The sequence below is a fragment of the Mauremys reevesii genome, linkage group 3 (genome assembly GCF_016161935.1).
Source record: "Mauremys reevesii isolate NIE-2019 linkage group 3, ASM1616193v1, whole genome shotgun sequence".
Taxonomy (NCBI): Eukaryota; Metazoa; Chordata; order Testudines; family Geoemydidae; genus Mauremys; species Mauremys reevesii.
The window spans coordinates 76,529,008-76,556,617 of NC_052625.1; the positions used below are offsets into that span (position 1 = coordinate 76,529,008).

Genomic DNA, 27,610 nt, shown 5'->3' on the forward strand with positions numbered 1-27,610 from the left:
GAAGGGGTTAAGTACATTTCATTAGGGTCAGTGCTACTGCCTTATCCTTACACTGAACCTCTATCATCCCTCATTCACAGCCAATAAGTGTGGGTAGGAAGGAGGGAGAGTATAAGAAATAGAGAATAAGAAAAAAAAGGCAGCAAGGGGGTGGACGAAATTCTCCCTTTTGCTTAACGGGAGCCTGGGGAGTTCTGAAAGGGAGAGAGGGGCTTTTGGATGGAATGCTGATGCCCAAAGATTCCATGGCAGTGGGTGCAGGTTGTTGTGGGGAGCTGTCAGATGGAATGCTGATGCCCAAAGATTCCATGGCAGTTATGAGTGACAGGTTAGCGGAGTGAGACAAGGGAGGAGAAACGATTAAGCTGTACTCTGGCCACTAGGGGGCTCTTCTTCTCCCAGCCTGAGCGAGTGAAATGAAGTCTCACAGCACCTATGAGCACTTAAGGCAGGTGTGCAATGGGGTGTGTGGACTCCACGTGGACGAGGAAGGTGCCAGAGAGGTCCTGGGGGTGGAGCTGGCCCTATCAATCATGTCTGATAGGGAGGAAACTGCAGTCAGCATGAAGGGGTGTGTGGCAGTGATGGACCTAAGCAGCAAACTGCAAGAGTGACTCCTGGAGCCATGGCGGGAACTCTGAGCCCGGAGACCTTCAGCTGGACCCTACAGAGAGTGCAGCGAGCTCCCAGGGTGAGCCAGACAGACTAAGCCTGACTCAGCAGCCTAGCAGGGCGATACCTCAGAACACATTATGTGAGCACTGTATTGTTGGCAGCACTGTGAACTTCTCCCACGTACACACACTTTTGATGGGTCCTGGGAAGAAGTTGAATGGATTGAGATTTGTGACTTTCCTTTTGATCACTCCATCCAGAGGGACTTAATATGTCCCACAAAGGGCAGGGCCCCTTTGCCAGTAGGTAAGGAACTGAGGCCTGTGCTGGAGCCACCTAATGCAAATAACTGGGTGCAGACAAGCTCTCTCACCATCTGGGGGAAGAACCACAGGGGACTCGGTTACAGAATGAATAAGGTCAGTGCCAGACAGCATATCCCATGCTCAAAGGGCAGGTGAGCAGAATTAGTAATTGTCCTGCATCAATAGATTTCTCCCCAGTGTTATCAAGGCCAGTGAATCCACTTCCCTTTCAGTGCAGAACAGAGAAGTGTTTTCCCACCTCACAGACACCTGTAGTCTCCCAGTAGAAGTAATTATCTTGCTATCATCCCATTATACAGGCACTTCTTGGGATACATTCACTCCTGCACTAGTGGGAGCAACTGCACCTCTTGTGGTGTGACAAAACACATGGCCTTTGTGCTACTTTCCTCTCCCCAGTTTCTACCAAGGCAGTTACAAAGCATTTTTTGGTCTCCCCAAGAAACTCAGTGCATCCTCCAGCCAACATTTATGTGCGCCCTCACAAGTTAGCCCCATACATTTTTCTAGTTTATATTGTCCAACTCTGGGCTCCCATCAAAGCAGTGGTCACTGATGCATGGTGCTGATACACCCTCTTTCTTGCAGATTTTCTATCACTGGGGATTCGGTATACAAAATGCTGTAACTTTTAGGATTTGTTTCGTGTGTACTGTACTTTTCCATTCTTTAGTAGTCTGTCAGTCTGCAGGGCCAGTCCCTCAGGAAGGCACATAAGTGTTACTCTAGCTATTTTATATACAGAGAAAACAGGCACAAAGAGCAATTCAAGAGACTTATCTAATGTCACACAAGTCAATTGTAGTGTCAAGAATAAGTTCCCTGGAGTCATAATGTGCTGCTCTAGATACACCACATTGCAAACCATCACTATGACATAGTCCAAGATTAAACCTAGTGTGGACTTACTGAAGTCCAAAGAAGGCATTATGTATAAACCTAACAAACAAAATGTTAATTTCCTAGAAGATCAAAATATAGGTTGAGCACGTCATGAAAATGCTTTCATTTCAAACCAGAAAAGTTCTTATGTCATGTCAGTATTCAAAAAGGGCAAGCAGGATGAGCTGGAGCAACTGACCTCAATCCAAGGCAAAATAATGGAAAAGCTAATATGGGACTCAATTAATAAAGAAATTGAAGGATAGGAATATAATTGGTGCTGATCAACATGATTTTATAGAAAATAGGTCATTGCACGCAAACCAGATTTCATTTTTTGAGGTGCTTACAAGTTTAATTGGTAAAGGTAGTTGCACAGATGTAATAGACTTTTGAAGGCATTTGCATTGCTACCACACCACATTCTTATTTTTAAAAATAGCACTAGACAGTGTCAATAAACCATGTTAAATGGATTAGTAACTGGGAGTAACTGATAGATCTCAAAAAGTAGTTGTCAATGGGAAATCATGAATGAAAGGGGGTGTTTCTAGTGGTTTCTGCAAGGATTGATACTATGCCAGATGCTCTTCAATATCTGTATCAATGATCTGTAAAGTAAATATAAAATCACTGCTGATAAAATCTGTGGATAACCCTAAGATTGGTGGAGTGATAAATAATGAGGACGACAGGGCAGTCACAGAAAGAACTATCTGGATCTCTTGGTAACCTGGGCCCATTCAAACAAAATGCAAGGTCATATATCAAGATACAAAGAAAGAATGCAGGCCATACCACAGCATGGGGGGACTGTATCCTGGAAAGCAGAGATTCTGAAAAGGATGTAGGTGTCCTAATAGACAAACAACTCAACATGTGCTCCCAGTTCAATATTGTAGCAAAGTTAACATGAATGCTGGATGTATGAACAGAGGAGCAGGAAGTAGGAGTAAGGAGATGATTTTTACCCCTGTATGGGATACTGTGTCCACTTTTTATTTTTATTTTTTTATTTTACTTTCATTATATTATTTTAAATGGATGTTGAAAAATTGGAGTGGGTGCAGAGAAGAGTCACACAAATTATTTGAGAGCTGGAGAAAATGCCTTATGGTGAGAGACTGAATGAGCAAAATCTATTTAGCTTATCAAAAAGATGATTCAGAGGTGGCTTGATTACAGTGTATAAGTACCTTCAGAGGGAGAAACTACCAGGTACTAAAAGGCTCTTTAATCTAGCAGAGAAAGATATAACATGAAACAATGACTAGAAACCAGACATATTCAAATTGGAAATAAGGCACAGATTTTTATAAGTGAGGGTGATTAACCACTGGAACAAACTACCAAGGGAAGCAGTGGATTCTACATGTCTGATGTCTTCAAATCAAGACCAGAAGATGTGCTTTAGTCAAACAAGGAATTGGGTTCAATACAGGGGTAGCTGGGTGAAATTTTACAGTCCTAGCATCCACTTTTACTGCCATTTCTTTGAGTACCTGTTCTAGAGTATGAGGAAGCTGAATTCTCATTCACCGGAGACAAGCTTGCACTCATGCATTCTGTCACAGCCACCTAGTATTGTGAAATGGGGATTTCAGATAGCAGATGTGATTATAGGAAAGTGCGTATGAAATTGACAACAGGCGGTGCTCCCAGTTTGAACTTATTAGAACTTTCCCCACTAAGAATTAGTATCTCAATTCCATACAGAAAGGAGACCAAATCTATTCTACTTCAACCCTTTTGGAGACTTTCCCAAAACATTTTCTATGAACAGTGAATCAACTTACATCAGAATTATACTGCATAACCTTCAATATCTGGGAGTTAAATGAACCCTGAAAGGAGTTGTCTAAGTACAAATAGGTAAATTACGACTCGTTTGGTCTTTTCTCTCCTTGTGCTTTTTTCTGAAGTGTGGCAAGGACTCCTATAAATGTAAATCGGTTTAATTGGCTTACATTTGAAGGTTTAAGTGGAAAATGTTGGAAAAGACAGTCCGCATACAGCTAACGTTAATAGGATAGCAAGGCTATACCATAGTCTGCTGAAGCTGCATGTTTATTGCAGCTAAAAGCACAGGATAATATTCAGACTCCAACGCTTGCTGGAATTAATATTGTACTGGGGAGGGAGGTGGGCTATTTGTTTTTAATTATTCATTTCTTCTTTGTCCAATATGCATTATACTGGCTATCAGTAGCACATATTTTTTTCTTTGATGTTTTTGCTGTTAGGAGACTTTAATGTCTCCACATCTTAACTAAAAGATGTTGACTTTTGGCAATGAAGAAAGATACAATTGAAAACAATTTATTTTTATAGTAGCTATACAAACAATATCCCAAAATACAGAGTTAAATACATGATACAAAGAATTCACAGCAGTGAGAGAAAGGCAATAAGAAGTATAGATAAAGGAGATGTCGTTTTCAGGTGGGATTTGAAAAGAGGTTGGCAGTCACCGTTGCAAAAAAGCAAAGGCAGGCTCTTTTAGATGGCAGGAATTGCAGAGGAGAAGGCTCTCTCAGCAAAAGTAGAAAAATTATGACATGACAGAAAGGAGGTTGGTGTTTTAGAAAAGGGGATGGAACAGGAAGGGGAAAAGAGAACCTGCAAAGGAAATTGGTGGAAGTCCACTGAGGGCTCTTTAAAATAAGGAGAGGCAATTTTGATCTGGATCCTAATATGACTTAGAGAGCTAACAGAGTCATTTAACAATATGGTCAAGCTTATTTTAACATGTTGAAAGCCAGGAAGCAGTAACCAATAAAATCTCTTGGCAGTAGACAGAGCTTGTATGCAGTAGAAGGACATTTTAATCAAAAAATAATCAAGAGAGAAAATGGTAAATGTTGTATAGCAACCTAAACTGCACAGATACAGGTAACAATCACATATAGCCAGTTTTTCACACATGTTGAGATGTAATTTTCCATAAAGCTCTAGATAGGGTTCATATTACAGGCTCATGTGAAACCAATGTTATTGTAGAATGATAACTCTTATGGGATTCACAAACAAATTGGTTTGAAACTGTTACTTCAGGTGTAAATACAGCCAGCCCCTCACACATGGCTTATTTCATAAATCTTGTGTCCCTAAAGACTGAAAATATAACGATGAGTATACGGAGGGTCTCGTGAGATGTCAGCACCAAAGTTAGCTAGGGAAGAACACTTACCCACAGAAAACAGAAGTGGTTGTTCAAGAGGTATATTATTAAAACAACAACTAAAATCTTCATCATGACCCTGCTTCAACAAAGCATTTAAGCCTATGCTTAACTTAAAGTGCTTAAGTTCTTGCTGAATAGCGATGCACTTAAGCACATGCTTAAGAGCTTTGCTGAATTGGGGCCTGTGTGATTATGTATAAAAAATTCAAAGAATGGTGTGTTTTGCCTATTTCTATCCCTTCTCTATTTTCATCCATCTCTTATTTGTTTCCATCTTCAACTCTTTTCCCATCATCCTTATGTTTTATTGTCCTTCCACACCTTCTGTCTCACTTTTTCAACTCTATCACCTCTCCCGCAATACTTTATAGAATGAAAAAAAAAATGAGTGAAGGGTTAAAAGGGGAGTTGAAAAATACATTAGTAGCAGGGTGTCAGGTTGCATTACTCCATCTGATGTAGGCCAGGATATCAGCCAAAGGGATTCTTGTATTCTGAGGGTATGGCTACACTTACGGTTTGCAGCGCTGGTAGTTTGCAGCTCTGGTCATCCAGCTGTGTAGGAGCAGCGCTGGTGTGTGGCCACACTCACAGCTACCAGCGCTGGTGTGTGGCCACATTTGCAGCATTAGCAGCGCTGTTGGGAGTGATGCATTATGGGCAGCTATCCCAGCATTCAAGTGGCCGCAACGTGCTTTTCAAAAGAGGGGGGTGGAGTGGGGTCTAGTGTGACAGGGAGCGGGGGGAGAGAGAGAGTGGATTTTTGGAGCCAACACTGTGTGTTTAGCTTCCTGCCTTGAAAAATCAGAACATTTTTCCGACCCCTTAGTCTTAACTCTTAATTGCAAACAGCCTGCAGCCAACACGACTCCCCGCTGTTTCATTCGCTCCCTGCCTGCCTCTCATTTGATTGTTTACAGCCAGGTACAGATGATCACGGCAAACAGGAGCTCTGGAGCTCCGTGGAGCTTGTTCACAACAAAACAAAGAGAGGCTGCATAACAAAACAAAGAGAGTAATTTATAAAAGCATTCTGGGATACATCCTTATACCCTGGAGGCCAATCACAGCACTGGTGTGTGGCCACACTTGATGACCAGCGCTGCAGCACCAGTGCTGGAATCCTTATTCCCCATGCTGAGTGCGGTGTACGGCCAGCGCTGCAGCCAGGGAGTTGCAGCGCTGGAAGTGCCCTGCAGGTGTGGCCACTTACTAATTGCAGCGCTGGTGGAGGCTTTCCAGCGCTGCAAATCGCCAGTGTCAAGCAAGTCAGAAATGAGCCAGCTCAAGGCTCCAAGTCAGTGTTGGGGCAGGGGTTATTCAATTCTTTATTCTATGTTGCTATTTACCAAAATTCCCCCTTCAGTGGCAATAGGATACAGTATTCTTTACTGCTCATCCTTCACTGATTTTTTTTAAATTGCTAAGCACTGTTATGCAATTGCCATCTTTCACCCCCTAGAGGAAGGATGTTAGAGGCAGTGTATGATCTGTTATATTGAAAGCACTTTAGGATGAACCACAAGATGCTATGTAAATGTAAGAACATTATCAGCTCCATGACACTCCAGTCTGATCTGCAAGAGTTCAACATTATTTTGGAAACTCTCTTTCTGACATAGCAGAAGGAGGGTGCTGTTTGCTGAGCAATCATGCCCCTATTCGGGGCCAGATTCTGCCACCTCACTCACAGTGAGTACCTTATTGTGCAATCAGATATACTCAGTGTGAGTAAGGGTGGAAGAATTTGGCTGTTGCTATTTACATGGCACCCATCAGAGTAGAATGAGAGTGCCTTCTAAATATTAAAGAATGTATCCTCAGCACAAAATTATCATTATCCCCCTTTTACAGATGAAGAATGGAGACACAGAGGATAAGTGAACTGCCCGAGCTACCACAGGAAGGATGTGTAAAATCAAGGAAGAGAATCCAGATCTCCTGAGTCCTAGGAGGAGGACTAGGTAAGGCAGTGCCTATACCACCAATCTTCCCACTCATATCTTTTAAAATAAGAAGCATATTTCTGTTTCAGACATCTCATTATGCATGTATGAAGAGAGCACTGATGTCTAACTCACTCTCTTTTTAAAGGTGATCACCAGAGAATAATCTCTGCATTGATAGTAACACAGATACGGCTCAAATGAACAACTGAACCATACCCACAATGTTTTTTTCTTTAAATGGGAATATTAGATACCTGGTGACTTCATGGTGTTTGTTCTTTTTACTAAGAAGTAGTTTTTTATGGTTGTCTTACTGGAGTAGTTAAACTAAAATCAGCTGATGAGGCTAAAAGGCTACCTGATGTCCAGTCATAAGTATAAAAGCTATTCAGATATTCACATTTATATGGCCCCAATCATCCTCAAAGCTGGGAAAACACTCTTCATAGATTGGAATCTCTGGCTTATTCCTTCCCATGTTAAAACTCAAGAGAGGGAGCAGTTAGTAGGAAGTCTCTGCAAGGATTTCTTAACGGAGAAACCCAACATTTCCCTGTCGGGGAGAGAGGGAATGTTCCCCACATCTCTTCACACATGGTAAAAGCCATGGCCCTGCCTTAAAACTTGGCAGATCCGTAAAAGGTCTCCACCTCTGCACTGCTTTGTCTGTTTTACCAGACCTGCATGTACCTGGCAGCGAGGCTCCATTTGAGCTGCTGTAGCATGGATTCATCCTGGCTACTGCAGCCCCTAGAGCTCCAAATGAGGAACTCTGCAGATAAATTAATCTGGCCTTGGTATGCATTAGGCCAGGGAGGGGGCAATGTTGTCTTTTCTCTGTCTAACCCACTGGCACCGCCCATTTTTCTCTCTTTCATTGTGCAGAGCCTCAAACACTGTGATGGGCCTCTGTTGGGTCCAGGGTAGTGGCAAGGACAGTGGTACAGAAAAAGTTGAGTGCTCCTCTCTGCACAGATCAGATGAGGTACAGTTCAGTTTTTGCACTTCCTTATTTCAGCCAAAATCAGAAGTGGCACTGAAATTTCCCAGCAAGAATGGAGTTCATGATATATCTTGCACTAACAAAAACAGCTGGTACCAGAAATCTTGCAAGAAAATCTGTTCTCATCAGATTTCCAGTCCCATTTTGCAGGATCAGATTAGTGTGATGCATGTATCCTATGTTGCTTAGAGAAAGAGAATTCTAAAAGTTTGATACAAAGCCTTTATTTTAGTGTTTTCCTTAAGGCAGCAATTACATTTTAGAGCCTTAATTACTTTATAAATGAGCTTTGATCTCTCGGTTGTGACTGCCTTCCGTTCTGTAGAAGATGTCTAATTATCTTATCTAAGTCATTAAATATGCATTTGCTAAAGTAATTTTCGTTTTCCCAAAAAGATGCTATCATAATTATTGATTTTCTTTCCTTCACAGATTATGATTTGAGTATTGTTATGTTTTACTGTCTATTTATTTTTGTGACCAAGTCAAGTCTTACCATCCTCCTTTAGAGACACTTTTCTTATAATGTGAACACTTGAAGTTCATGATTGAAAAACAAGAACATGACAATCAGTGAATTAACACCAAAGCAGGGTACCTTTCCATCAGCTTCTAAGCAGTACCAGCAGCCTGGATTTTTTTTTAAAAAGGGCTGGGTGGACTACATGTGCTTATAGAAATCATCTTAAAAGGGAGAGCCAAGATCTTTTACTGAAGAGCAATGCTGAACTTGTTTAAAAAAAAAACACACATGAAAGGGCCAAGTCAAAGTACTGTAAAGGAAAGAGTGTGTCACTGTGACAAGAGTTGTACTTTATGAATAGATAGCACTGAAAAGCCAGAATCCATTACTCACCTATTCGGACAGATTTTAAACGAGTCTGAGCTAAGCATAGTCAATAGCAGAAATTCCTATGGGAAAATACAGAAATGGCTAAACAGAGGAAAAATACAGAGCACTCCATATCTTGAAATACTGTATCACCTACAGAATGACTGCTCCTTGCCAGGTTAGTTCATATAGCATACTTTAAATGACCCTCTAATACAGAAACTCCATCTTACATATTTGCAAAATTATATTAAATTCAAAAGTGCTTCATAATGAAACGTGAAATATTGCCTCCATCTAGGCATTTATATCACTCAAAAGGTGGACCTCAACTGAGATTCTATTTTTCTTCACTGCAATTTCTCCTGATCAAGTGCTGGGCTGAAACAATGTCCCCAGGGAAAAAGCACATAATCAGCTCCTGGCAACACAATCTGAGTAGTCCTAAATACACTTTAGGTCCAGTTGTGCCACTGAAGATCCAAGGGAACTGCATGTCTAAGAATCACACACACGTCCAAGGTGGATACAGCACCATGGAATGATTCATAGAATTTTGTCGGCAGCACAGAAGTTAGTGTTTTGAGCAAGCTCATTGCCCATCAGTGTCATGAGAGTAGTGTTAGATCAGATCTAGTGATCACATTTTTAGTGTATGAGACATTCACACCCTTTATGGGATTTCAGAGCTGGAACCCTGAAAACAAAAGTATCTGCTATATCCCTTGATCTTCAAGAGAATCTGTGAAAGCTGTCAGTAATGCTAGGAATTATATCTTGTTTGCAGATATTGAGTCTTGGAGGGGCAGCCTCAAGGCAGTGTGTTGCATGCTGATTAACACATTGGGCCTGAGCAGCAGTTTCAGTCCCCCAGTCAACAAGAAGTCTGAGAGGTTCCATTCAGCAGTATTTTGCACAAAGCACCATGTCACACTGCAGCACTCTAGAGAATGGTGACACAGCACTTGAGCAGCTTTGTCACATCCCAAACGTATTCACAGCCGCCTCATGAAAGTCCCAGGGCTGCTGTAGCAGAACCTGTACAGCATTTATGAAATCCTCCATGCTGTAAAGAAGTCTGCTGTCAGTCTCAATATGCCTTTAATAGTATGGAAATCCTTTGAAATGGGGTCTGCCTTTTGACTTGGTGGAAAGATCTTCAGCTCTTTTCAACTCAGGTATTGCTTAGGTGAAGAGGCAACCAATCCCAAAGGTGAAAGGTTGATACTTAGTAAAATATCTTTGAATCTCCTTACAAATTTGGTTTAGTGGGGAAAAATACAGGTTGATGGGGAGGGGTTAAGAAGTTAATATTTTGAACATATAAAAATATAATAAATGCAATAATAATTTTTTCTTCCATCCACATATCTTTTGGTGCTTTACAAATATTATATGAGTTCCAGTGGATTCCATATGAGTATTTCAAAATGATTATTTTGATGAGCTGTGTCTCTTTTGCTTTTTGCAAACTTTCTGCCCACAGCTAATGGTTTTCTCACATTTTTTTCTTTATATGGACTGTGATTTAAAAAAAATTGTGTGAGCCTTTGTGCAAAGTTTAAGAAAATAAGACTAAGAAGAAAAAGAGTAATACTATGTAAAGAAACAATGTGTGCACTTAGCAGCACCCACTGACCATTAGATCAACCCCTCTTCCATTGCTGGAGAAAGTGATCCGCAAAAAACAATAGCTGACTCACTGACAGCTCAGATATAGCATAAAGGAAAACCATAAGTCTAAACTGAAGACCACTTTGAACTCTACCTCCCACACCTTTCCACCTCTCATGGGCACAGGGAGCTGGAAGAAAATCTCAGGTTGAGTGCTGATCCCTGGAATGAGCTTAATGAATTCTCCTTCTCTGGACTTTTGTATGGAATTTATTCTTTCTGCAAATTGTATGTGTAGTGTTTTGGAAAAAATAATTAAAATGGTATTCAAAATTCTACCTTTGTTTATACCCTTGCAACTTCCACTGAGAAGTGCATCATTGTAACAGAGGGAAGAATTCAGCTAATTGATTCCTATTTATCTATATTCCTATCATTTATATGAGCACAAGTTAGTTAAAGTCCAATTTAACTTTATAGAAATATATGGTTTTGATTCTGATCTTATGCCAGTGTAAATAAGGAGTATCACCAGAGCAATAAATGGAGTTTCACTGATATCAAACCAGCGGATAATCAGAATTTGGTTCTGTAATCTTATTATTTCAGACAATACCAACTTATTAGAGTTTTGAAGATTATTCCCTGTACTACATGAAGCCTGTCCTTCCTTAGGAATTTTATTCATGCTAGTGGTTTTTAATTGTATTATGCAATATCATTAACTGATGAGACTCTCTGTAATGTACCATGACTTGAGATGCTCACAATTTGCATTACTTTTTTTATTTATTTACCATTTCAGCTGGTTGTCCATTTCAGATATAGCTATTGAAAGGGCTACGATGAGATTGTGAAGTGATGGGTCATGGGATATTTCCTGGGAAACCACAAAGTTAAAGGTTGTGACAGATGACACAAGATAACAGAAGAATTATAGATTGTTAGGCAAATGTGTCACATAATAGCATTCTGTTTTTTCACCTTTCAAAGGGTGCTGGCAAAGGTGTAGCGAGAATCCCTTTTGAGACAGCAAGAACTGCAGTATAAACTTCAGCTGTAGCTGTCTCATGTAAAAAGTCATGTAAATTGCCCTCTTCATTTTAAGTGGTATCCTGCAAAGCCTGTGAACCTCTTATGCATAACAATCTGTTCCACCTTGTGTTTAGCTTGAACTATCTGATTTCCTTCTTCGGACCTGAAGAAGAGCTCTGTGAAGCCTGAAAATTTATCCTTACACCAACAGAAGTTGGTCCAATATGAGATATCACTTCATTTGCTTTGTCACTCTCATATGAAAAGGTTGCAATGATAAAATTACCTGATGAGAATAAACAAGCCTTTTTTCCTGCATAGCTTCGGTGAAGATTTCATTTCCTTAACACAGGGGTCAGCAACCTTTCAGAAATGGTGTGCCAAGTCTTTATTTATTCACTGTAATTTAAGGTTTCATGTGCCAGTAATACATTTTAACATTTTTAGAAGGCCTCTCTCTCTAAGTCTATATTATATAACTAAACTACTGATGTATGTAAAGTAAATAATATTTTTAAAATGTTTAAGAAGCTTCATTTACAATTAAATTAAAATGCATATCTTATCAGTTTAGTGTGATCCTTGCCTTTGCTTTTCCTTGCTGAGTTTTCCAATGTCTGGCACATTTGGATACTTTTAAGCTGCACACAGGCTTCTGAGTGATCAGTTGTTAACTAGCTCCAAGAGGAACAGAGGACAGATTTCATGTGTGAAAATACCTGTTCACACAGGTAATGTGGATCCAAATGCTGAAGGCATTGCAAACGCAATTTTCTTTAAATAGTTAAATTTCACTGGCAGAGACATCCAGCAGGTCAGAATAGAGGCCCCATGATCTCTCTCAGTAGCTTCAAGTGCATTCCGCAGATCTCCAAACTTTGATACCCACAATTCTGAGCTTTTTAACGGAATGAGTTGCATTTCAAAATCTTCAATACCCATCCACTGAAATACAGACAAATGTAAGTCGCTTTCATTGAACTTTTCAGGTTTAATTAGAAAAGAAAGCATTGGGCCAAACCGCTGGAAATCTTGAAATCTGTCAGAAAATTCTGATTCCAATTCTTGCATGTACTTTCCAATCTCATTGACATTGACAGTGCAATGTGTCCATAGCTCTTTTATGTGTTGGAAGTAGCAGAAAGTTGAAGTTCGAATAGCCTGAGAAAAAACTGCTAGTTTTACAACAAATGCCTTTCAGGCTTCATAAACATCCAGAACCATTTGCCCTGTACCCTGAAGACAGAAGTTGAGTTAGTTTAAGTGAGCAGTGATGTCAGTTAGAAACATGAGCTTACACAGCCATTTGTCATCATCCAGTTCAGGGTAGTTTTGTTCTCTTTCCGACAAGAAGGCCTTGATTGCATCAAAACAGTTTACAAAGTGCACCAAAACCTTGCCATGACTTAGCCACCGAATGTTGCTGTAAAGCGGAATGTCATTAAAAGCACTGTCCATCTCTTCTAGCAGTGCTTGAAATTGTCTGTGAATCAAAGCAGATTGAGCAACAAGGAAATTCACAATTTGCACTACTGTATTCATCACATTATTAAGCTCTGAATTAGAAATTTTAGCATACAGGTTTTCTTGATGGATGATACAGTGAAATTTGACTGTTGGGCGGCCAATTTGATCTTCAAGTAACTTTACAAATCCCTTCTGTTTTCTGTTGATGGCAGGAGCACCATCTGTTGTCACACAAAATATTTTTCTGATGTCAACTCCTCAATCTTCAAAATGGTTTATGAAACTTTCCACTATATCTTCCCCCTTTGATGTGCCATGCAGGGGTTTTAGGCAACCAAGTTCCTCTTAGATTTCATCAGAAGCACAATATCTTGCAACAACTGCCAAATGTGGAACATTGTTTATATCCACACACTCATCAACTGCAATGCTAAACACTGTTGTGTCTTTTAATGCAGTCGTCTGCTTTTCGTTAATGTTTTCTGACATTTCGCTTATGCATCTCTCAACTATTCTGGCAGACACAGGAAGTTCTTTTATTCTAGATACGATTGTATCTTTATTTGGCAAATCATTGAACAAAACCTCCAAATTGCTGAGAAAAACTTCTTTTATATATTCCCCATCTATAAATGGCTTTCTGTTTTTTGGAGTGCACTGTGCAATCTTGTAACTTCCTTCTGTAGCTTGATTTTTACTTATACTTAAGCATTTAAAAACACCGCTTTGCTTCTCATGTCCTGCTACTGCCTTTGTCTGCTTTGTCAAGTAAGTTTTCTTGTGCTTCATTTCAAAATATCGTTGAACACCTGATGTGTGATAAACAACACTTTCACAACAGAAAGCACAAACAGCACGGTCCTTCTTTTGAATAATCCAAATGTGTCTGTCCAAGAAGGTCGAAATGAACAAACATCTAACTTTGCTTTCTTAGGAGCTGGCATTTTGTCAAATGTATCCCTCAACTCACAGCGAGGAAAAAAATTGTGACAGATGGCGCACACAACGTCAAACGCAGTGCGCTGTTCCATGTGGCATGGTATAAGCAGCAAATCAGGACTTTAAAATATCCCAGTGGTGCTGGTCAAGGTCAGAAATCTTTCTACAGACTCTATAACAAAAATAACTTGGAATTAAGGCATACTTTAATAGTAATTGTTGTGGGACATAAACATTTTAAGATAACACACTGAACTACTTAAAAACTATTCTCAGTAGGCATATCATATATATTAGGCCACTCACTGTAACGTGCTAGAGATGCCTAGAAACTAGTATTAGTTTCGGAAGTTAGTATTGGAAATCTTATCAGTTGCAATGAAGAAAGTCAGAATCTATTTACTACTACTACTACGCCTGCTATGTTTCCCATCGCAACTTCAGTATTTTTCCTAGTTATTAGTAAACTTTCTTCCTTCATTGATTTAACAGAATTGGTGAAATGGAGTCAATGGATTTATACTGAGGAAGAATATGGCTTATTGTCAACATTGAACAAATAATTGGCAGAAAAAGAATCGTGATGAATTTAGTCTTCTTTTTTTGCTCAGAAAGTGTTCGCAAGTATTTTAGTAATTGCCAGGTAATAGACAAAAAACAAAATACAAATAGACTATTTTCATCCTTTCCCTTGCATTGAAGAGGGTAAGGAAAACATTCCTTCATAGCTGGCAGCATTCTATCTGACTGATGCCCACTACCACAACACAGAATAGCAGCCACATTAGATGTCCCCGTGAAAGACAGTAGTACTCAACTATACCATTTCAATTTTGTATGGTACTACAGAGACTACATGTGTAAAAAATAAGTATGTTCATTAATCTGGTTCATAACAAACGATACCACCTTCTTCATACTTACTGCAAATAATCTCCTCAGTGATACTAGAATAGGTCATGCACCTATTCATCTTAAGCATATCCATGGCACATATTTTCTGAGATGGTATTTTATGCAAGATTTATAATAATTCTTCTCTTCCTTAATAAACTATGCAAGAAACAAAGTAGTGGTGACCTTTTGAGAATATTCTATCAGATATTCATTTTATTACCAGAGCACGCCAGTGAGTTTGATATTAATGGATGTTACCTAACTCCACTGTGTTTTACAGTAATGAGATTTTATAAACACTCAAAATTGAAATTAGCTACCTTAGAATACAATACCTACTTATCTGTAATATGTGCAAGACATCTCTAGACAGCTTTCACCAATCAAGTCATTTTCCTTTTAAATGTCTGTATTTCCATTAAATATACTTTAATCTTTGTTTTCCATTGTTGTTGTTTAAGAATGCTGTACAAGAAAAACTGCTGAGGGTACACAACAGCACAACAATATCAATATTTGTTAAGTACTGTGGTCATGCTTGACGGCATTAGGGATTTTCTGATTCAAATTTGAATGTGTGGATTTCATGCCTGGGTAGACTGGATCAATGTTGTAAATGAAAAGTACTTTCAGAGTAAGTCAAAGCTGGATGAAGCAATCACCTAGTGAGAAACTGTACAAAAACCAGCAGTTATTTTCATGAAGTGGTACATTTACATTTAACCCCTAGAAACAGGAGAAAAATCAATATGCACATTTTCCAGTGGAATAAGACACTAAAGCCTTGTCTACACTGGCAAGTTTCTGCACAGTAAAGCAGCTTCTGAGCTGTAACTCCCAAGGTGAACACACTGCCATGCCACTTAGTGTGCAAAAACTGTGCAATTGCAGCACTGTAAAAAAAACTACCCCAACGAGAGGCATACAGCTTTCTGTGCCAGGGCTACAGTCCCACGGTGCCAGTGTAGACACCCTAGTAAATTACAGCACTGCGATTGGCCTCCAGGAGGTGTCCCACAATGCCTGTTCTCGCCTCTCTAGTCATCAGTTTGCACTCTACTGCCCTTCCTGTTTGCTCAGTGACACATGCAGTGGTCTTGGCGTATATTTCCAGATGGCCATGCTCCAGCCGTAGGAATTATGATACCTACAGACAGATTTCACGATGTATGACAGAAAGGGGCCATGACCTGGACACACTGCAGTGCAGGATCAAACTGAAGGAGCTGTGGAATGCCTACCACAAGGTGCAGGAGGCAAACTGCCGCTCTGGTGCTGTGCCCACAAGCTGCCACTTCTACAAAGGCAACCCCACCTCCGCTGTGAAGACCACTGTGGATACTTCGGTGGCTCACATGCCTGTTGAGAGTAGACTGAGCCAAGGGGAAGAAATCTTGGACAAAGATGTGGAGGGGAAGGAGGACCCAGAGGCAGAGGATGACTCAGAGGTCAGAGATGCATGAAGCCAGGAGCTATTTTCTATCCCAGAGGTGGCTAGCCAGTCACAGCTGTTGGAGCGTGGCGAAGTGCAAACAAGAGAGGAGGCCCTGGTAAGTGGCTTTGATTTTGGGAATCACTGAAGCTAGTTTTGGGGGGCAGGAGGGTTGCAGAAAGCAGGCTTGTCTCCCACCGCATGCCTAGTCTGAGCTGCAGAACAGCGTGTTGATTGACTTCCTCACTTCACGGGAATCTGCCTCAGAGATCTCCAGGAAACTCTCATGGAGATACTGGGCAATCTGCTGCCACAGGTTCTCTGGTGGAGCTGCTTTGTTTCTTGCCCCATTAAGGGTAACTTTCCCACACCACTCTGCCATCACGGGGTTGGGTGGAGGGACCATTCCTGCACACAGGCGAGCTGCATAGGGGCCAGGGTGGAAGCCGCAGGCTTGTAAAAGACCCTCCCTTGATTCCCTGCTCACCCTCAGCAACAAGATATCTTCCATAATGAAAACAGCCTGTGGAAAATGTGGGGACAGTGATGATTATAAGGCCCCCCCCCCTTACAGTGCTGGCTCTTCCCAAGAGCCATGTGCCCAGTGTACGGTATGGTCCCAGAACACTAATTTCCCCTGCCCCTGCGGTTACTCACCATTTTGAGGGTCTTGTGGCTCATGTGTGCTTGCCTAGAGTCAGCCAGTTAGTGATAGGTATGTGAATAGTGGCTGTGTTTTAAATCACTGAATCAGTGGTCTGTGTGTTGCAAACAATACTGCTTCTGTAAAATGTTGCATTTTGGCTACACAGATTTGACGTAGGGAACCCAGCCTCCCTCTTTGTTATCACCAGCTGAACAGCTGCGCAAAATTAGAAAGTGGCCACGAAGAACTGAAGAGGACTTTCTGTGTGATGTCATGATGCATTCTGTGGTCAAAAAACAAGAATTAAAGGAGTGGCAGAACAGCGAGAAGAGGGATCAGAAAAAGAACATGGCACACCAGAACGAAGCCACAGAGCGTCTCTTAATGAGCGGAAGGCGCTACTAGCACTGCAAACCGAGCAACTCTGTGCCTCCCCTCCCCTGCAGCTGCTGTTGCAAAACTCTTTCCCATGCCTCCCCGGCCTGCACCCCACCGACACCGCCAACACACTTTTATCAACCTCCTGGCTCCAGTCTGCACCCATTGCATTCCACTCCTCCCCATCACAGTCCAGCGCTACAGACTCCCAGTACCCACTGCACAACACCTGTCCTTCTACAGTTTAGCCCTGCTAAAGTACACTACCCGCTGCACTGTATTCCAAAGGAGAAGGTTGGCTCTGATACCTGAACATATCCAAACCTTTAGCCATCCTGGGACCCCACCTTCTCCTGGGTCCCTCCCTTCCCCCATCCCCCTCAGTGCTGATATCTTTTTTTGTTTGTCTCTCCTCCAATTTTTGTTTTTTAATACAAGAATCATTTTGGTTTGAAAGCAATCTTTATTCCATTAATTGAAAGCAAACAGAGCCCTGCAAAGCAATGGGCAATTTTCTTAAACCTTCATAGTGCATTGTCTGCACAAATCACAAATCATCTCCTAGCATTACAAGCACTGCACTCCTGAGCATAGCAATAAATATTAGTGGCTTTCAGCATCAAATTGCTGCCTCAAGGCATCCCTGATCCTTATGGCCCTGTGCTGCACCCTTCTAGTAGCCATGGTCTCTGGCTATTCAAATTCAGCCTCCAGGCTCTGAGCTTCAGTGGTCCAACCCTGAGTGAAGCTTTCACACTTCCCTTCACAATTATGATGGAGCGTACAGCACGTGGCTATAAGCATAGGAATATTGTCGATGGCTAGGTCCAGCCTCCCATACAGGCAGTGCCAAGGGGCCTTAAAACGGCCAAAAGTATACTCAACAATCATTCTGCACTTGCTCAGCCTGTTGTTGAACCACTCCTTGCTGCTGTCAAGTTGCCCCATGTACGGCTTTATAAGCCACTGCAGTAAGGGGTAGACAGAGTCTGCCAGGATCACAATGGGCATTTCGATTTCCCCTATGGTGATTTTCTGGTCTGAGAAAAAAGTCATTGCTTGCAGCTTCCTGAACAGGCCAGTGTTCCAAAAGATGCGTGTGTCATGCACCTTTCGGAACAGCCTGCATTAATGTCTGTGAAATGCCCACGGTGATCCACAAGCACCTGAAAAACCATTGAGAAATACTCCTTCCAATTAATGTACTCGATGGCTAGGTGATCTGGTGCCAGAATTGGAATATGCGTGCCATCTATCACCCCTTCGCAATTAGGGAAGCCCATTTGTGCAAAGCCATCCACAATGACATGCACGCTGCCCAGAGTCACGGTCTTTCGGATCAGGATTCGATTAGTGGCCCTGCACACTTCCATCAATACGAGTCCAGTGGTCGACTTTCCCACTCTGAATGGTTAGCAACCAAATGGTAGCAGTCTGGAGTAGCCAGCTTCTACAGTGTAATCACGACACACTTCTACAATGACAGAGCAGCTATCATTCTCGTGTTCTTGCGCCGCAGGGCTGGGGCGAGCTCATCACACAGTCCCATGAATGTGGTTTTCCTCATCCAAAAGTTCTGAAGTCACTGTTTGTCATCCCAGACGTGCATGGTGATGTGATCCCACCACTCCGTGCTTGTTTCCCAAGCCCAGAAGTGGTGTTCCACTGTGGTCAGCACCTCCGTGAATGCCACAAGCAATCTCATGTTGTAGCTACTACGCGCGGCAAGATCAATGTTGAACTGCTCTTGCCTTTGTAGTTTAAGGAATAACTTACAAGTTTAAGGAAAAATTACAATGAAGATAACAAAGATGTGTGTCCAGTCCATGCTTATTGTATTTCAGTGATTTCCAAATCAAATGCAGATTACAATTAAAGTCCTTTCCTCCACATTACGGCCTTCAAAAAAACTTAGTTCTTAATCTCAATTGGGGCTCTTTCCATTTCAAATAATTACCGGTACTATAAATAAAGGCTATGCAGCTGAATTAGGACCTCAGTTGCACCTGTGCCCACTCCCAGTCTTCACATTATCCTTGCAGTGCCATCTGTGTAAACCCAAGTCCTACAATGGATTGCACAGATGAAGTTTGCAAACTCAGTAAATAATTCTATTGTTAATGTAGAAGGAGGAATAGAGTCTGGCTTACTCTCTGTGTTGACTGCCCTACCAAAAATACATAATTTTTATCATGGCAGTAGCTTAGACTCTGTATACAAACAGGCATAGAACTTTGAGTAAAATTATGTTATTTTTACATCTTTTCACTTTTCAGAGTAGGACCACACCTAATACCCACTGCAGTTCTCTACTCTGCCATCTGAGCTATCAAAGAGCCAGGCTGATATGCATGACAATGCAAGCCACAGCCAAGGAAATGAAAAGTATTCTCTTTTCACCAAATGGAGCCTGTTTCACTTTCCCTTAGTTACTTCACCCAGCTAAGGACACAAGGACATGGGTGAGGCAGATTCAAAGAGGCCTGTACCTTCTCAGCAGCCATGTAAAATTATTATTTATTTGTATTATCATAGGATCTAAGAGCCCCCTAATCATGGACCAGAACCCCATAGGCGCTTTTCAGGTGGGGTCTCCCAGAGTTGGAGAAGGGGTTCCAGGTCCCTGCACCACATACCTCTGCAAAGAAAACCACCTTACTTCCCGGGGGTGGAGGTGAGAGTTAGCTCCTGGAACAAGCACCACACTTAACAATAGGACAAAACTTTTATCTAACCCAAGAAAAGTCAGGAGAACACCCAGATAAGGATCTCTAACAGGGGCCACACAGACTCTGTTGCCCTGGCACAGCATACAGCAAAACAGTTCTCCCTCTCTCCACCCCTCCGACCATGTTGGCTAGATACATAAGAACCCTTTGCCCCATGCATCCACTCACACCTATGCAGCTCTGATCTGATGTTGGCATGCGGTGTGAGCTGAGGATGGTGAGTCAGTTACATGGTCTCTGCTCCTGTCAGCTCCAGGCGGTGGGTTTATAAGAGTCCCCTTTAGCCAGCAGCTGGCTCTCCTCCAATCAGCTTCCTCTTTGCCCTATCCCGGCTATAAGCTGTTCAAAGAAGCCATGGTGATTCTTTTGGAGGAAATAGAAACAAGGCTGGGAAAAGAGCTAACTAAAAGGATCCTACGTCACCTTCAAAGGCTCATGCCAACCCACCAGCCTTTCTAAGATCAATGGTTTGCTATCATTTGCCATGATGCTTACAAATATCTTAACAATGGGTAGGCTCTTGGTGTGCTGAGGCTGTCGATCATGCTGGTCAGTACTGTTTCATTGTTCACTTGTACATCCCTGTCTGTTTATCTCAGCATCTAGAGCTGGAGTTCCCAGGGTGGAGAAGGGAGCAGCTTCCTCTCTGCCACAGCTTATGGTTCCAGCCTCCTGCCCTGTGTCCATGGTCTCCACTTCCAGTCTTCCCTGGCCGGGTTCATTCATATGGAGATCATTGCAAAACTGAGGCCCAAGAGCAGAATGTTAAATCCGAATTTATTACAGTGGAGCCCATCTCGTGGTCTTCACAATGAAACATTTTGAGAAAAAAAAACAGGAATTGGATCAGTGGCAGAGCTTATTGCAGGGTTTTAGTCTGTACCTGTGATTCTCAACATACCAAGGAAATGTCTATTCCACAATGATTATTTTTCATATTAACATCTTCTATTTATTCTGCTAGCTCAAAATTGTCCATGTTTCTACTCTGCCCCTCATGGTTCTAATTTTTCCAACAATCAATTCATTCGAGTCATACTGCTGCAATCCCATTCTGCTAGCAATGTGAAAAAAATAAGTCTTTTATTCAGAACTTTTCATTCAATTTAGCTCCATACTACATGATCCAGCCCTATTGATTTACCTTCTTTTAAATTGTTCTTAAATCCACCTCATTTAATGTATTCCAAACAGAGATGCACTCAGAGTCAGATAATTGTGGTATCCACTTTGAGTATATAGTAGAACCTCAGAGTTAAGAACACCTCGGGAATGGAGGTTGTTTGTAACTCTGAACGAAACTTTATGGTTGCTCTTTCAAAAGTTTACAACTGAACACTGACTTAATACAGCTTTGAAACTTTACTTTGTAGAAGTAAAATGATCCTTTCCCTTTTTTCAGTAGTTTACATTTAACAGAATACAGTACTGTATTTGCTTTCTTTTTTTCCTGTCTCTGCTGCTGCTTTACTGTGTACTTCCAGTTCCAAATGAGGTGGTGGATTGGTCAGTTTGTAACTCTGGTGTTTGTAACTCTGCGGTTCTACTGTATTATATGCAGTAATTTACTTTACACAAATTTGCTTTGGAAAGTAGAAAAGAAGAGATTACTCATCTTGTGCAGTAATTGCAGTTCTTAAAGATGTATCCCTAAGTGTGCTCCACTTCAGGTGAACATGCGCCTCTTGAGGTGTATGCACACCAGTAGTAGAGCACCCATAGGGACAGTACTCGAAGAAGGTGCCACATCAGCAGACAGTTACATCTTTCAGTTAAATGAGATTTAACACCAGGGATTAGTTAGGTCCAATTTGGTTTTGTTTCTTTTTTTAATTTCAGGAAATTTAAAGGCTAATATGTGTATTTTGGCCCAGATCTTCCCATCCAATACCTGGTGATATATCCCCAAGACCACGTCATTGTAGATCCACCCATGGTTGTACTGGTGTGCAGGAAGCTAAGCCCCACACTGTGCAGACTCCTGGCTTCCATTTGCACAACAGATATATGAAATTAGTCTGCCAGAGAACTTCAGCATTGGTGGAGAAAGTTCCTTTGTCCATTTATGCCAGTCATGGCTTTTTTTTTGCCTGAAATAAGATTCCACACAAAAAAACCCCATAAAGACAACCAGAAAGAATAGATAAATTGCACAGATAGGGGGACCAGATGTCCCATTTTTAAAGGGACAGTCCCATTTTTTGGAACATTTTCTTATATAGGCACCTATTACCCCCTACCCCCTGTCCCGTTTTTTCACAGTTATCTGGTAACCCTCACAGATACCATTAAAATATCACATGGACTACATAGAAAGATGCTAATTCAAGAAAGACATAGGGAGGAGACAGCAAACTAAATATGAGCTTTTAGCGCAAAGCTATTGTGAAAACCAATATTATTCTTGGATATATTTGTAAATGATTACATAGAATCATAGAATCTCAGGGTTGGAAGGGACCTCAGGAGGTCATCTAGTCCAACCCCCTGCTCAAAGCAGGACCAAACCCAACTAAATCATCCCAGCCAGGGCTTTGTCAAGCCTGACCTTAAAAACCTCTAAGGAAGGAGATTCCACTACCTCCCTAGGTAACCCATTCCAGTTCTTCACCACCCTACTAGTGAAAAAGTTTTTCCTAATATCCAGCCTAAACCTCCCCCTCTGCAACTTGAGACCATTACTCCTTGTTCTGTCATCTTCTACCACTGAGAACAGTCTAGATCCATCCTCTTTCAGGTAGTTGAAAGCAGCTATCAAATCCCCCCTCATTCTTCTCTTCTGCAGACTAAACAATCCCAGTTCCCTCAGCCTCTCCTCATAAGTCATGTGCTCCAGCCCCCTAATCATTTTTGTTGCCCTCCGCTGGACTCTCTCCAATTTATCCACATCCTTCTTGTAGTGTGGGGCCCAAAACTGGACACAGTACTCCAAATGAGGCCTCACCAGTGCTGAGTAGAGGGGAATGATCACATCCCTCGATCTGCTGGAAATGCCCCTACTTATACAACCCAAAATGCCATTAGCCTTCTTGGCAACAAGGGCACACTGTTGACTCATATTCAGCTTTTCATCCACCGTAACCCCTAGGTCCTTTTCTGCAGAACTGCTGCCCAGCCATTCGGTCCCTAGTCTGTAGCAGTGCATGGGATTCTTCTGTCCTAAGTGCAGGACTCTGCACTTGTCCTTGTTGAACCTCATCATATTTCTTTTGGCCCAATCCTCTAATTTGTCTAGGTCCCTCTGTATCCTAGCCCTACCCTCCAGCGTATCAACCACTCCTCCCAGCTTACTGTCATCTGCAAACTTGCTAAGGGTGCAGTCCACACCATCCTCCAGATCGTTAATGAAGATATTGAATAAAACCGGCCCCAGCACTGACCCTTGGGGCACTCCACTTGATACCGGCTGCCAACTAGACATGGAACCATTGATCACTACCCGTTGAGCCCGATCATCTAGCCAGTTTTCTATCCACCTTACCGTCCATTCATCCAGCCCAGACTTCTTTAACTTGCTGGCAAGAATACTGTGGGAGACTGTATCAAAAGCTTTGCTAAAGTCCAGAAATAGTACATCCACTGCTTTCCCCTCATCCACAGAGCCGGTTATCTCGTCATAGAAGGCAATTAGGTTAGTCAGGCATGACTTGCCCTTGGTGAATCCATGCTGACTGTTCCTGATCACTTTCCCCTCCTTTAAGTGGTTCAGGATTGATTCCTTGAGGACCTATTCCATGATTTTTCCAGAGACTGAGGTGAGACTGACTGGCCTGTAGTTCCCTGGATCTTCCTTCTTCCCTTTTTTAAAGATGGGCACTACATTAGCTTTTTTCCAGTCATCTGGGACCTCCCCCGATCGCCATGATTTTTCAAAGATAATGGCCAATGGCTCTGCAATCTCATCAGCCAACTCCTTTAGCACCCTCGGATGCAGCACATCCATCCCCATGGACTTGTGCTCGTTCAGCTTTCCTAAATAGCCCTGAACTACTTCTTTCTCCACAGAGAGCTGGTCACCTCCTCCCCATACCGTGCTGCAGAGTGCAGGTGTCTGGGAGCTGACCTTGTCTGTGAAGACAGAGGCAAAAAAAGCATTGAGTACACTAGCTTTCTCCACATCCTCTGTCACTAGGTTCCCTCCCTCATTCAGCAAGGGGCCCACACTTTCCTTGACTTTCTTCCTGTTGCTAACATACCTAAAGAAACCCTTCTTGTTACTCCTAACATCTCCGGCTAGCTGCAACTCCAAGTGTGATTTGGCCTTCCTGATTTCACACCTGCATGCCTGAACAATACTTTTATACTCCTCCCTGGTTATTTGTCCAATCTTCCACTTCTTGTAAGCTTACATGTAAAGTAAGAAGTACTAGTGATACTCTATTAGCCTGGTGTGGCTCCACATGAAATACTGTATGCAGCCTTGCCCCCAACTTTTTAGGAAGACTGTAGGAAAACTAAGGAAAATACAGAGAGAACCAAAAGCCAAACAAGGATAAGAGACTAGGAGACTATGAGGAGAGACTGAAGGAGCTACATTTATGAAAATTAAAGTTAGACATAGTACAGTCAGCAAACAAATCTACCCCTGCTTTCTGAAATGCCAGCTACTGTTTTTTAATCGAGGTTGTACCAGATATTAAACTGATACTACATTTTGTTAGTTAAGAAAGAAGGAAATTCTTATCTTAGATATACTATAGTCTAGAAAACAAAGGACTGGAACATTATCACAGCCAAGAAATATTTCAAGGTAATAGTGTAAATGAAGGGAATTAGTCATAGTCTCAGAGGATCATAGCAGTTGTACCATTGGCCTGGAGCTGAAAAATGAAAAAAATTATGAAAGGCAAAGAAAATGCTACATTAGTAAGAGTAACTTAATGGTGGGGATTCGCAATGCACCATACCTGCAGCTCTTCAAAAATGGCTTAGACAAGACATGAGAGGCAAAGATATAGGGAGCAATCTTGTAAAATACAGAGGGTGAGAGCATCAGCCTTAAAGGACTAAGTGGCCTCTCTTTGTTCTTTCTGTGATTCTCTCATGTCAAAATCACTAATAAAATGACAGATGGATGTTCGTGATTAATAAAAGGAGACTATTAGTGCTTGTGAAAGGAGCTACACTGATGACAAGTACAACATAGACAGGGGCCTCCTAAGGTTCCTGAATCCTGACCACGAAAGACTGGTCTGTATAGACAAATGGATATTTCAATCTCTATCCTCATCTATTTCCTATTTCATGTGTATTTTTTACTTCTCCATCATCATTCATTCTTTGACTTATTTGCTGAAACTAACCAGAATACACAACCACCACATATACAATGTTGGTAGCTTCCTTGTACCCAGCATGCATCAGAAAGCAGCAGCAAATCCCCTCTAACATCTTATAAAGAGCGTGTCTTGAAATATTTTGTATAACTTGTTCATACCTTAACTACAAGGTAACGGCTGAAACATAAAAATGCAAATATTCATGTATATACTTGTAAATGTAATTGGACCTTAAAATATCTAACGGAACATTAGGTAAGTACTGTAATTGAATTTGTAGACATAATACAATAATGCTTTTTCAACTGGTGCATTGTCACATAGCCTTGTACTTCAGCCTGGAAGTAGTTCTCTCTCCTGGCACACTTCTAACTTCATTTTAAAGTTTAATTCTTTCCAGATAGTTGCAAAAGAATTAATTCTCTGCAGAATTTGGCAGCAGTCATGTGAATAAGCTATTAGTTATGCCACATTCCTTTTTACAACATCCCATTTCAGAAGCTTGCCAACAAAGATCTTAGGAAGTCAGTTTGATCAGTGGTAGTTAAAAGCTATAACATTTAACAAGTTCCCTTCCTTTTTGCATGAATCCAAAATGCAGTACTTGAATAGCTTTCCTCTCTTTTCAGTATTTGACAGATTTGCTTGAAGGATTTCATACCTGAAGAACTGAATGTCACCATTAAAATCAGAACGAGTTACTGAAAATTCACAGGTTTCAGAGTAGCAGCCGTGTTAGTCTGTGTCTGCAAAAAGAACAGGAGTACTTGTGGCACCTTAGAGACTAACAAATTTATTTGAAAGTTTATGCTCAAATCAATTTGTTAGTCTCTAAGGTGCCACAAATACTCCTGTTCTTTTTGAAAATTCATAGTTTAATAAGAAAAACATAATACTCTCATTACATGTGTTTTCATTCTCAACTTTTTGGAGTTTTCTTCTGAATCTTATGTTTTGAATACCACATCTAGGTCACTATAGCAAATTGTGAGCTAGTATCTCGGTGGAGGGAGCAGGGGACGCAGAGTAGAAGACATTCACACCCATAGTCCACAGCCACTCCATGAAGCATACCTCTACCCACTTCCAACAATGCCAGCCAAATCTTGCTCACATCAATGAACCCGTTATCAGTTGGGAGGAGGCATATGTCCCTGTGAATGGGGGGGTGGGCAGGTGGGCAGATTTATTCAGTAGGTGCAGATGTATATAATGAAATAGTAAGCATCTGTTCCACCACCAAAGATGGGCCCATTATTCTTTAACATGTTTTCACACATATTGGGTGCTACAGAGTCTTGGGCTCAAACAGTAGAGAATGAAGCAGCAGCTTTCTGATGTGGAAGGTCAAGATTAAGGAGACATCCCTCTTCTATTCATATATCTGTCTGCAAAGTCCATATTCTTCCTTCTGAATTTAGTTATTGAAACAAGTACTTCATTGATCTTTAAAACTAAGTCAACACCATCAGCCTGGTGCTCAGGAGCAAACTCTGTAACAAACCACAGCATGTGCATATGAGAGAGGGAAAACCTCTTCTGCTAACATCTCAGGGGGGTAGTGAATAAGAAAACAAATCAATTCCTGGCAGCTGTTTCCTATTTTTATAATCATAATTATAAACCAAAACTCTGGGTTCAAAGAGCCCTGGAAGTTATGGTATTTGAAATCTCAACCCTGCTCTGGACCCAAATTTCAGAATGGCACCTGTATTTCTGGTCAGCTGAACTGACAGCCTACATCTGAACAGCCCTGGAGGTTGGGAGGGATTGAAATATGATTTTTATGGCTTTTAAACACTATATTCATAACAATTATTTCCCACTGCTCTTAGCTACAACTGAATGCTAGTGAAGCTACTAATTTGCCTTTGTGTCTAGATGAAGTTGTGGACTATGAGTGAAAAAGATGCAAAGTGGGATCACCACAGAGCACAGGAGGATAATAATTTCAACAAAAAGACACCAGAGTGATCCTGATTGTTAAATCAGGTATTAACTAGTAAACTCAGTAAGAAAAGCTCAAATGTTAGCAAAACCACCTTGCTTCCATTCTGAATTTCTCTTTTTATTTGTAAAGACTGCCATTACAATTGAAAAGGACTCAAAATGGAGTGATGTACACATCATTGGTGCTTCATGATGGACCAAATGGAATCCCTGAATGGATATTGCTTCAGCTTTGATTTTAAAAAATGGTCTAACAAGAAAATCTTAAACTCCACTATTGATCACAGGTGGCAAAAATGAAAGAAAGAGAAAAAGGAATTAAACCAAAACTACCGTTAAGTTCATAACATATACATTGTTGGCTGATGACACGGATTCCAAATGTACAATAAAGCCCACAACACTTTATTACTATGAGTATAATTATTGTGATTGTTTTTCTCACGTTGATCA

At 41.3% G+C, this 27,610-nt stretch overlaps 1 long non-coding RNA gene across 2 annotated transcripts; it reads left to right on the plus strand.

Annotated features, from left to right (window-relative positions):
* Positions 1-359: 359 nt before the first annotated feature.
* On the plus strand, positions 360-27,423 carry LOC120400546. 2 transcript variants are annotated; one of them, XR_005595890.1, is made up of 4 exons: positions 360-691; positions 6,862-6,971; positions 27,089-27,199; positions 27,288-27,423. It is a non-coding gene; the product is annotated as an uncharacterized LOC120400546 (long non-coding RNA). The 2 variants fall into 2 exon arrangements; XR_005595891.1 differs by lacking the exon at positions 360-691 and adding an exon at positions 782-1,034.
* Positions 27,424-27,610: the final 187 nt, after the last annotated feature.